The 11,613-nt window shown below is 42.0% G+C and overlaps 1 long non-coding RNA gene across 1 annotated transcript; it reads right to left on the reverse strand.

Moving 5' to 3' along the window:
* Window positions 1-334: 334 nt before the first annotated feature.
* On the reverse strand, window positions 335-3,135 carry LOC120511550. Its single transcript, XR_005629757.1, has 4 exons — window positions 2,999-3,135; window positions 2,739-2,879; window positions 1,461-1,536; window positions 335-1,121 (listed from the first exon to the last, which is right to left on the reverse strand). It is a non-coding gene; the product is annotated as an uncharacterized LOC120511550 (long non-coding RNA).
* Between the last annotated feature and the right edge of the window lie 8,478 nt (window positions 3,136-11,613).

The raw sequence follows: 11,613 nt of genomic DNA on the forward strand, positions 1-11,613 counted from the left end.
TTTCTTCATGTCTCTTTCAATTATAGGCAATCTTCTTCAAAATATCATCTCTAAGTAGCTTCCCAAGGAGAGACTAGCTTCTTTTTCTTCTTGCATTCATGTCTCCAAAAGATATCATTAATAGTGTCCCTTGGGATGCTTTAGTGGTCTTCCCCCACTATTTTTATCTACATCTATTTTCTCTTACTCCCTGTATTTGGCTTCTGTGGCATTCCCCAGGAGATTTTTTTTTTTTCTGAATTATAATAAAGCTGGCTCTGTTAGAAAATTTGCACCAGGGCAAAGACCACAAAAGAAGCGGTACTTTAAATATGCATAGATCTTGAGACACTCTACTAAAAGGGGACACAATTCACTGACAATTCATTTCTTGCAGTTGTTTAGATCCATTTGCTCCCACTCATAGCTACAAATGATGGTGATCTCAGTTCTGGATTTTTTAAAAGAACTCATCACCATTCCCCATAGTGGAACATGACATCTGCTTTTTCACCAAATTCTGGGCTAGGAGCATCATTTAGTATACAGTCTGAATAACTCAGCCCTCATTTTTACTGCCTAGCTCTTTTTCAGCTTTGGTTTTTGAAGACCCTGAGGACAAATCTCTTGAGCAGCTTCCTGGGAAGGTCAGGATGCCCTTGGTCCCAGCTGGATTGATGCAGAAGGCTTCAAAGCACTCAGCCGCTAGTTTTCCTTCCCATATTTGTCTACCTCTTTCCTTGTTCTCCTGTAATTCTATCACCTGAGATGGTTTTGACATGCTCAATCTGATTTAGTTTCCTTGTATTTCCCCAGGGACTTGAATTGCTCTTCACACCCCATTTAGTTTTCCTTTGGAGAGAACACCATTTGGTGTAAATGTAGTGTCCCCAGCCTCAGGAACAGGAAGAGGACTATGGAGCAATTTCAAGGCTGCTCTACTTCTTTGGCCCTTATTCTGCTCTCTTCTATCCATGCAGGATCCCTCACTAGACCGAGAGAGTTTTGATGGAGCAGCTGTTTTATTTCTCTCATTTCATCCATTCTTTGCATTGTCTGCTTGAAAACATGGCCCAGACACAGCTTTTGCCCCTCAAGCTCAGCAGTGAGATGTCAGGCATTCTCAACTACACAATCTCACACTGCAAAAAAAGGAAAAAAGATGAAAAAAGAAAGGAAAAAAAGTCTTCAGGCAGGCAAAGAGCATCAAGTGCTTAAAAAATGCAGGCTCTGTTTCTTAATCACCACCTGCTGCCTGCAAGAGCAGTATTTCCTTTTCCACTTTTAGGAATCACTTGTTTTATTTCCCTTTTATTTCCAGCTCAGCTGACAGGATAGCAGTGCTTCCTCATTACCTTCAGGGAGCCAGGCAGGCACTACTCAAAGCAGTGAGAGCAAATCCGCCGCCCTTGTCCAAAAGCACTGAGATGAGCAATCCACACTCTCAAATTGCCTCTGGATTTTCAGATACAGCAGCTCACCTTGCTCTGTGGTGTGGTCTTTTCCTCTCCACTCTGCTGATCTGCTGTGCATTTGCTATGATGGTACAAAAAACACCTGGAGCCCCACAAGATATATGACATTAAAGAGCCTTATCTACAAATGCTCACGCTGTCCTAGATGAAATTTCCTGATCCAAGATGGAAAATAGGGTGGAGCCTTGTAATAAATATCAAACCAGTAACTCTGGAGTGTGCCCAGTCCCTCACTGCTCTTCTGGGCTGCTTTGCCAGCACCATAAACTGCCAGGGTGAAGGAGTTGGATGGGAGCATCTTGAAGAAGTACATATTTGTCTCCCAGGCAGGCTTTAGAAATATAAACCCATGCAGGAGGATCTATGCTTCAGGCTGGCTCCTCTAAAGTGAACAACTTCTAATTAATTTGTTTTAAATACTGCTACAGGCTCCACTTAAATTAAGGCAAAGTGTCTTCTACTTTCCTTTACAGAAAGACATTGTAAATTATATTTAATCTGATTAGTAGGGAAAAATAAACCAGCTGTACTTCTAGGAGCTTTAAATATGTCCTTTTAAGCAGCATTTGAAAGAACACTCTTTATATCAACTCACTTTAATATAAGGTAAAGCACATTTAAACAGTCAGTTTAAAATACCACACAATTATAATATTATTGCAGACCCCTTGTTAGGAGGACACCTTACAGAGGGAAAAATATTTGAGCAAAAACTGCTGTCAGCAAATTGTAATTTACTGACTCTGGAAGTGTTAAAACATTACACCAATATAAATTTAAGATTATCCACCAAGGAAATAAGCCTTGAAATCTGCACCACAATGTATTTAGTTGCAGTTTCATTTCTGAGAAAAATGGTATTTTAAAAAATCACATAAATATTTTCAAATAAGGAGAGATATACTGGGGAATAAGGAAGGGATTATGTCTCCTGGCCATTTCCTCCATCCTGAGGACTTTATTTTTCAGAGCAGATGAATCACCTTCCCCACATGTGCAATGAAAAGTCAATTCATCATTTTAAATCAATGGTCTCAGCTGACTCAGCTGAGCCTTGGAAAAGGCCCCTGGTGCTGGGTATGATGGTGAAGGCTGCCCAAGATACAGTGTTTGGGCAGAGCAAGGAGCAGAACCTCAGCCTAACTCTTTCTTCATTTTATTATATCACACCTTGGTTTGCTAATAGAAGGTGTGAACATGAAGACTGATATTTATGAAAGAGGTGAAACTGTAGCCCAGCCTTGTAGTTTGTTCCATGTACACAAAACCAAACCCAACATTTACCTCGTGACTCATATGATCTTCTCAAAGAGGTCAGGACCAGAAGCACAAGGAGATGTTAAAAAGAAGGTTCAAATTGACAAACAGCTACCAGTGTTTAGCAGAATCCCACTCTGTGACCAAGCTGTGTGTGTCATAGGAGGGCTGAAACTAAAAAAGAAAGATTGTCATTTGTGTTACGTAATATGCTTTAGTGAACAAAAAAGAGCTGGAATAATTTGTTATAGGATTTACAGAGATCCAAGAGAATATGAAACACTTACAAGTATGCCATGCTGAGGAGAATTCTTTATTTTTGAAAATGGCTGGCATTCAGGTGTGTTTTGCCAGCATTATTATTTTTTCCTGGTGGCCTCTTGTGACCTGATATTGAGAAAACCAAGGCTATACTTTGTTGCTGCTTTCATGTTGTTCCTTCCTCATTAACTTCTGAGCCTTAAAACCTAAGGCCATTTTTTGGGGTAATGGGTGTCAGCTGGGGAACTCTGAAGATAGTTGATGCTGCTGAATGCAGAAAATCTGGACCCTTTCCTAAACTCAGTCCCACCCAAGCTCTTAAGAGAGATCTTGGCCCATGGCTCTAAACAGCAGGCACAGCACAGCTGAAAGTCAGTAGAGTGGAGATCAGATCACCTCAGAAAGGAGGGTGCCTGTCATTCACAAGAATTCTCTATTGCTATATACTTTACCCAGTGCAAAATGACCCATCAAGCTTCATCATCTGTAATCCAAAACCAGGCAGGAAATGAAGGTAACAAGCAGCAATAACAGAAGTCTCCCTTCCTGGAAAAGTATGGCACTTCTTTCACTCTAACCAGCATTGGTGCACAAAAATCTACCTAACCCTGCTCATTTGAGCAGATCTTCTGATCAGAGACCCACAGACCAAGTGCCTCTTAGAGAAGGATATTGATTAACTTGTTACAGAAGCATCCCATCTTCTAAACCCATGAAAATCTAGAACAGTTTAATCCTCCTCACTAATGATTACCAGAGTTTTAACCAGTTCCATTCTGAAATTCAAAATGGACATAACACTTGGACACCTGCAATTATCTTTATGGAAGTGAAGACTTCCTATAGGTTAGGGCACTTTACATAGATGAGGCAGAGAAATTACAGGATCCAGACACCAAAACCTGAAAATGCACAGGCTCTAACTCAAAACAGGATTGACATTTCTGGTGATGAAGACAATTAACCACAGGAACACAGGAAGGTGATAGAATCACCTCCTCTGGATGACCTTCCCAATGGCTTAGTGTATCTCACACATGAGACAGTAGAAAAACAGTAGTTTTTAAATTACAATTTCCACTTCGTGTTAGAAGTGATGTCCAAACAATGGCAATGAGTCCTCCTGTCTTTATTGTTAACAAAACTTGCAGTTGTTTCCTGTCCACATTTGGATACTTTATCATACAATAAACTTTTAAAAAGGAAATTATATTGTTAAACCCTAGAGCTCAGCTGAAAACACTAGCGCATGGCATGCAGCTAACATTAAAATTAAGTTGTAAAATTGGTATGTAAATATCATACTATCTATCATTCATGATTCAAAAAGCAGCCAGGAGAACAGGAACCAAAATAACAAAAGGTACAAGCTGTAATTGTATCACTAGGCATCCTTTATGCCTCTAATAAAGTACTGGAGCTTAGCTGCTGCTGAGAGGAGGAAAAGCTGATAGTACCCTGGTTGATGTTGCAGTGCAAAGGAAGCAGAGAATCCTCATCTGCAGATAAAAGAGACATAAGCACTAATGAAGACATGCTTAAAAAAAAAACTCCCTTCCAGTCTAGTAGCCTGAAGGCATCTTAAGTGAAATGTCTGAGAATGAAAACCAATCTGTTTAATTAATGCTGAACACTAATCGTTAACACCAATTACATAACAAAAACTATCTCAAGACAGGGATTCATGCACTAGGAAACTAGATACAGCAGACAAAACAATAATTAAAGAGCTGAACGTACTTGATTCTCTAACAAGTTCTAGTACATTTACATTGTGTAAATACAGGATTGTATCCCTCAGCTGTGACATGGCTGAGCCATTGGGGCTGGTGAGCTCTGTGATGTGGGCTTCCAGCACAACCTGTGATGTTCACTACCATGGTTTACCTCTATTCCCCTGGTCAAGCTAGAGGCTGCTATTTCCCCAGCTTTTCTCATAACTGGCTTGGTTTAACTGGTCCCTGAGTCAGCATTTTGTGAGTAGAATGAGCCAGAGCATAAACAGCAGCTGTTCAGCGTCTCTTCTCAAGCAGCAGTGAGGTGGCATCAAATGAAGACAGGAAGTGACAAGCTCAGAGTACATGAAGGAAGTTACCTACTTCAAATACTGCAAAAGGTTGCAGATGCTACAAATACAGTGATTCCAAAAGTGAAGACATACCAGCATTGTGGGTGCAAAAGGAAATAAAACTCTACTGAGTTGGAAATTGGAACTGCAAATGTCAGAACACAGCACGAAATCTGAGGAAATAGGGAATAATTTGCTTGTTCATCCAGTCTTTCCCATTCCTGTTGTCTGAGGCTGGCTGTGGCTGCACATGAGACAGTCCTTTCAAGGCTGTTCTTTTAATTGGAGATTCTGAGATTGCACCTGCCTTTTTTTCTTTTTCCTCTATTAGGAACCTATAGTGACCTCTACAGTGAATGCTAAGGGGGCTTACTATAGGGTTTTCAAACTGACTAGCATGGTTACTTGGTGAACACATATAATTGCATGTCAAATGGCAAAACTAAGGCTGGTTGCCTTGTCTGATGCTTCCATTTTAATTACACCTTGAGCCCTTTGCCTTCTGCTGCTGCAAAGCTGAGAGATCCTCTTAAGATGGAAAAGGCAACCCCTGCCTCGACAGCTGCAGCCAGCTCTGCTCTCCTCACAGGGCTGGAACTGCTGCCTGCCCACAGGTAAAATAAACACAGCTCATCCCTCCACCAGACAGGTTATGCAATTCTGATTGCTGAGTCCTGCCAGCTGCACTTCCTGAGGTGCTCTCAAAGGAGGATATCTGTCTCTGGTACAGCAATCTTCACTTCCAAATACCTGCAGGGATCCCTTGCTGTGCCCTTTGCTCCCAGCACCCTCATTTCCAGGTGCTGTTCTTCTTCCTTTATATCTAACAGAAAAGGTTGAGATGCTCAAAAGCAAACAACCCAAATGGATCATTTTCTTGTCTGAATCAGGCCTTTGCACTGTGCAAAGCTCACGCCTCCTGCTGAGTGGTGCACCCCAGGCATAAAACCTCAGCACTGTCTCCAAGAGATATAATAGTTGGTGTTATCAAGAAACTGCTGAGCTGCTGTGTCTGATACACTGCCCATAAAGCAGTCACTTCCACCCAGCCTAACACACCACCCTGGATCAGCTGCTTACCCCCTTTGCAGCTCACTCAGTTTAGGTCATTTGGCCAGAATTGGCTGTATCAGGGCACTGAGCAAAGCTGAAGCCCTTTCTCTCCCTCTCTGGTTAATTTCCTCTATTTTCCCCATAAAAGAATCAGAGCAGGATTTAGCTCAGTCTGTCCACTCCCTTCTGTTCCTGCTCCCCGTTAGCAGCAAAAAAGCTTTCCTTTGTCAGATTTGTTGGTCTGTGACTGACAAGCAATTACAATAAGTAATTTCATTTCAGTGGAAGATAATAAAACGTGATACCATAACTACCCACAGAGCCCCCAAAGTATTCATGTTCACTTTAATAACCTGGTGAGATGCTGTTAATCTTGACAGAGGCTGCCCAGCAGGTGATGGGAAGCTGAATCTTCATATTCTTTCCCTGTTTGATGATTCTTCTACAGGGAAAGCTTCAAGCTGTTAAAATGCAATGGCCCTGCTCTATTTTTTAATTACATTTAGTTTATTAGAGATACAATCAGATGCATAACAAATCCTGGAGCTTGCCCTACCTTATTGAGAGGGAAAGGGACATCTGACTCATTTAGGCTCTCGCAATCTCGGACGTGTGGAGCCATTTCCCTCTGGGAGACAGAGGCATTGAAAGGAAATACACAGCAGAGGGGAATTCTGTTGTTTTCAAAAGCACATGATTTTTACTGATATTTCCCTGCCATGCACAGGGACCTCTTTGACAAAAGTTGCCTTTTTTATCAGATGTTCCTCCTAAAAGCCAAGATGTGCCAAGGAAATCTGGGTGCCTGTTTGCCATTTAAAATTCAGTCTGCCTGTTTCCTCTGGACCAGAGAGTAAATAAGCTGTGTAAGGGTGAGTGGATAGATGTATCTGGTACCAAAAAATATAGGCCTCCCCCCTTTAGAAAAGCTGCCTTTATCAACAGTGCAGAAACATTAACTTCCCTTGAAATGACACTCCTGGGTGCACAAGAGGAGGAGTAGGGAGAAAGCAGAATTTGCACCAGAAGTACATCAGTGTTCCAGCAGTGAAATGGGGATGCCTTGAAAGCGTCTTTGAAAGCCTGGGTATTTCTCAGCATATGCATCACCTCGGTGTACAGCTGACCCATCTGACCCATGCTCCTGCTCCCGAGCAAGCAGAATCCCATCCTGCTATGAGAGCAAAGACAAAACCAACCCCTCAACCTCCTGCCAGCACTCCAGAGGGGATCACCAAACACACACAATGTGCTGAGTCCAGAGAGGAGCTCAAGGCTGGAGCATGGCAATCTGAACTGTGCCCATTGCAGAGAGGAGCCTGATGCCTGATCTGTGCAAAGAGGGAAACAGGGAGACAGGGAGCAGGGTCCAATCAGACAGGTTTCCACAGCACCAATGGCCCTTTTTGTGACAAACCTATTTTCAAGAACTTCTTAGCCATAAACACATAATAGTGGAGGTGAGAAAGCAGAGATCTTTCTTGGAGAGGGCTAGTTCAGGGGCTGAAATGTGAGGATGCTCCTTTTAAATTAAAGGGAGAAAGCCAAAAGAGCTGCTCCCAGCCAAGGCAAATGAGGCTACTGCTGCTAAAACTTCCATGTTCTCTTGGGAAGCCAGAGTCTAGCTACAAGATAAACTGTAAGGCCAGCATGTTCCTCAAAATCCACAAGCTGCTCTTCGATAGCATCTTGTTCATGTTAAATCCACAACTGTGATTAAATTGATTTCTAAGTTCTTGAGAAGTAACTGAAATGCTTAGAAATTATCCAAGGAAATTGCAACAATTACTGATATGGCTGTCTCCCTCTTGCAAAGGTAACATGCAGATTTCCATCCCTCAGCAGGGGATCCCTCACCTGTTCTCACCTCCTCCTCTTCTCTGGCTAGAGGAAAAACTGTGCCCCACTTTGTTTTGATTTTGTTCTTAAATATATAATCACAGAGGTGTTACCAGCCTCTCTAACTGGCCCAGTTTTGGCCAGCAGCAGGTCCATCTTTGGAGCCATCAGGGATTGACTCTGTCAAACATGGTGGAAGCTTCCAGCACCTTCTCACAGAAACCACCTCTGTGGCCCCCCTGCTACCAAAAACCAGACTAAGCAAAAACAACACAGAAAGGCATGAGTATCATTTCAGTCTTCTATTCTTCAACCAATATATGTCCAAATCCTGTGGAATTTCAAGGGAACTCATTATTTGTGGTGAACACTGCTCTGAAACACACTGAATACTTGTCTCAGAGAGTTAATTTCCCTACACTTCTGTCATTTCTTCACAGAAAATGAAGCTTTAGAAGAGAACAGTTCTCTGTTCAAGATAGCTGAGCTGAGTTTTTCTCCAGACATCTCTCAAAGCAAAACTACAACATGTTCCTGGTATTGTCTAGAAATCTACTTATGTTACATCATTAAATATACTTCCCGTTATTCCAGAGGGTCTTCATGAGTTTGCATAGTGAAAATGGAAAAAATTAATTTCTGTATTTCCTCCATATTGAAAACCTGGGAAATACATAACCTTGGGCTTTCTATCTTCTAAGAAGAGAGGTGATGCAAGAACAAGCTAAGTGCAGCTGACTTACTTCAGTCCAAACCAAAGAGAGAGCCTCTTGCATAAAATAAAAAGGTCAAGAGTATAAAGATGTGATCTCGATGGGGAAGAGAGCCAAGAAAACAGTTCAGTATTTAAATAGCTGATTAAATAAAATATAATTAGGGCTAAGTTGGCCCCTTTCCCAGAGTTCATAAAAGCACACAAGGAATCTCCTCTGGGGGCATGCAGCCTGACACGTGCCTTGGTTAAATCAGGCCATTTAAACAGCTGACCTTTTTTAGTGTCAGCTTCTGTTTGCTCACCTCCCTCAACCCTCTCTGGAGCTACCCTTTCATACTGCTTCTCTCATGTCTCCCCCACCTTCAGGTGCATCAGGAGACAAATTAAATAAACCAGAACTACAACAGAATGAGAAGTTACAGAAAGTCTTTGTTGTAATTTATTTCCCAGGTTTGTGGAGCAGCAGCCTGACTCGCGTGGCCTTGGAGGGTTTGGTGAGCCCAGCTCCCTAGAGTCTGGCAATCCCAAATTGTAGAAGACTGAGGTGTTTTGAGGGAAGCATTGCACAGAGCTAACACAGGCAGGTATTTGACCTGCTCTCATCAAGCTGCCAGGGACACCAAAGCCTCATTTTGCATAACTCCAGTTGGCTGATGTGCTCTCTGCTTGACTGGCACCAGTACCCCACTGCTCTGCTAAGCCTGAGGAACAGATTTTTAGCAGCAAATTAAATCACTTGAGCACAGCCCACCCCAACCTGTTTCACAACTTCTAGACAGGTGGGTTTTATTACATTAGTCCATTCCTCGGGCAGAGAGCTGGCTTCCTGTGTTGACACTGACCATATGGACATATGGTCCGTATGGTATGCAGCACAGTGAATCCCATATTTAGAAAGAAAAATTCACCCCAGTAAAGAACCTGCTGATGCCCAGAGAAAAAATAGGTGAAGATTGGGATGGAGAGGTTGTAACTGCATTTCTCTCTGCTTAAAAAGACTAAAGGCTGATTGAAAAAAAAAAAAAAAAAAAAAAAAAAAAAAAAAACTTGAAGTCAATGAGAGTCTTTGCAGTGCCTACAGGAAACTTTGAATCCCAATTTGATTTGGGAAGAAGAGGGAGAATTGCAGCGATCAAGACTTTTTTCTCTGAAGTGAAACAATGATTGGGCTCTAGAGCTAGAGATAATGAAAGGACAAATTATGCTGCACTGCTCAAGGAGATACATTTACCCTGCACAATGTGTTGTGCAGGAGGCACATCCCTTCCAGGTTGTTTGGATATTTTTGATTAATTCTGATTCTTGTCAAAGTTCATTTGAAGGAAAATAATATAAATTCAGAACATAACCTCCCATCTGCATACATGGAAAATGTGTCCATCCAGTAAGTCCAAATTCTAGTCAAACATCACCTCCCAATTATTTACAATGCTACAATTATTGATTAAATATATACATTCATATTGATTTTACTTTTAATTGATGCTCCACATAATTTGCACACATGGCTGTTTTCACACTCATCAGAGGAATACAATCTCTAACACTTTGAGAAGAACATAGAGTGAGCAGAGTCCTAAACAAACAGACCAATTCTAATACTGTTGAAGGAGGGTAATGGAGAGGATTTTGTATGTTTTGTATCAGAGATCCTGAGAAATGTCTCAGGAGTCTTTATTATCCCATTACAGCAGCAAAGGTGAATCTGTGAGATGGAAGGCCATGAACAAAATGAACATAAATATTGTGGAGCTACCTAAGGTCAGAGAATAACTCACAGGAGCCTTACCAGACTTGCTGGGTTTACCGTGTGTTTCTCCATCCATCCTATATAACATTCCTTTAAATTGTATCTACTGAATGTCAGCACCAGTCTGCCCACATGAAAACTGACCCTCCTGGCTGGTAGTTTTGCACCCACTTAGTCTTCTTTTCAGACCATTATGGCCCCAGGCTGGAAAGATCAGAAGAAACTGCTTGGAGATTTCAGCCCATTAGTTTAAAGGCAAGGAGTAAGATGAATGGAAACTTCCTTTCAGTGGCTAACTGGGGGTGCCTCAGGACCTGTGAGCAGGCAATGCCATTTGCCAGCATTATTTACAACCCTGTCCTTCTGCAATAAAAAGATGAAGTTCATCCTTCAACGCCAAGAGCACGGAGAATAGCAGGACTGGCTCTCAGCTGTGAGTTTTCAGCTGCCTGCTCTGCCTCTCACCTCACAAAGCTCTCTCCTGCTGCCTGCCCTGAACACAGTCCTGGGGATGCTCTCCTCACGAGTCTCACTCACAGCACCCAGGGCTGTGACATGAAGATGCTGTGATTCAGAAGGAAACTTCTCAGAAAAAAATCCTGGTGTCTGAGCAGCTCAACACACCCTGCTGTGATATAAATCCTGTCACTCACCACCACCCCAGATCAGAGACTCTGGACATAAGAACTGGCAGAAAAGGAATTAAATAGTGAATAAAAGCTAATTGATCTACTATTTAGACAGCCTAAACTCTTTTAAAGGATGAAAAGGTACCTACTTTCACTGACATCAAAGTGCTGATACTATATCATGTCTGCAACACTCCAAGTCTGCAAGGGCCCAAAGAAATGTTTTTGCTGTCCCAATAACTGGCACAATCATGAGGTTTGGCAAAATCATGCTGAAGGCTCTGACCTTTTTCCATCCTGCTGAGTTAGAGAGCTTATGGGTTAAGAGGAAATCCTCCAGTTGTCTAAATACAAAAAAGGCCCAGACCACAGCAATGTAAAAGAAGACACAACCACGACCTTGCTCCAGCCTTTAGCCACCAGCCAGCCTGTTGGCTAATGTATTAAGAGATTCTTTTGAATGTCCAGCTGTGCCAGACATGAAAACATTACCACATAGATATTTTTGTGCTAATTCCCTTTCTCTTTTATATTCTTTCTCCTTATTCTTCCTTCCACTTGTTTATTCTGATATGTTTTTCAAATGT

This window comes from Passer montanus, unplaced genomic scaffold (genome assembly GCF_014805655.1).
Source record: "Passer montanus isolate IOZ18808 unplaced genomic scaffold, ASM1480565v1 scaffold66, whole genome shotgun sequence".
NCBI lineage: Eukaryota > Metazoa > Chordata > Aves > Passeriformes > Passeridae > Passer > Passer montanus.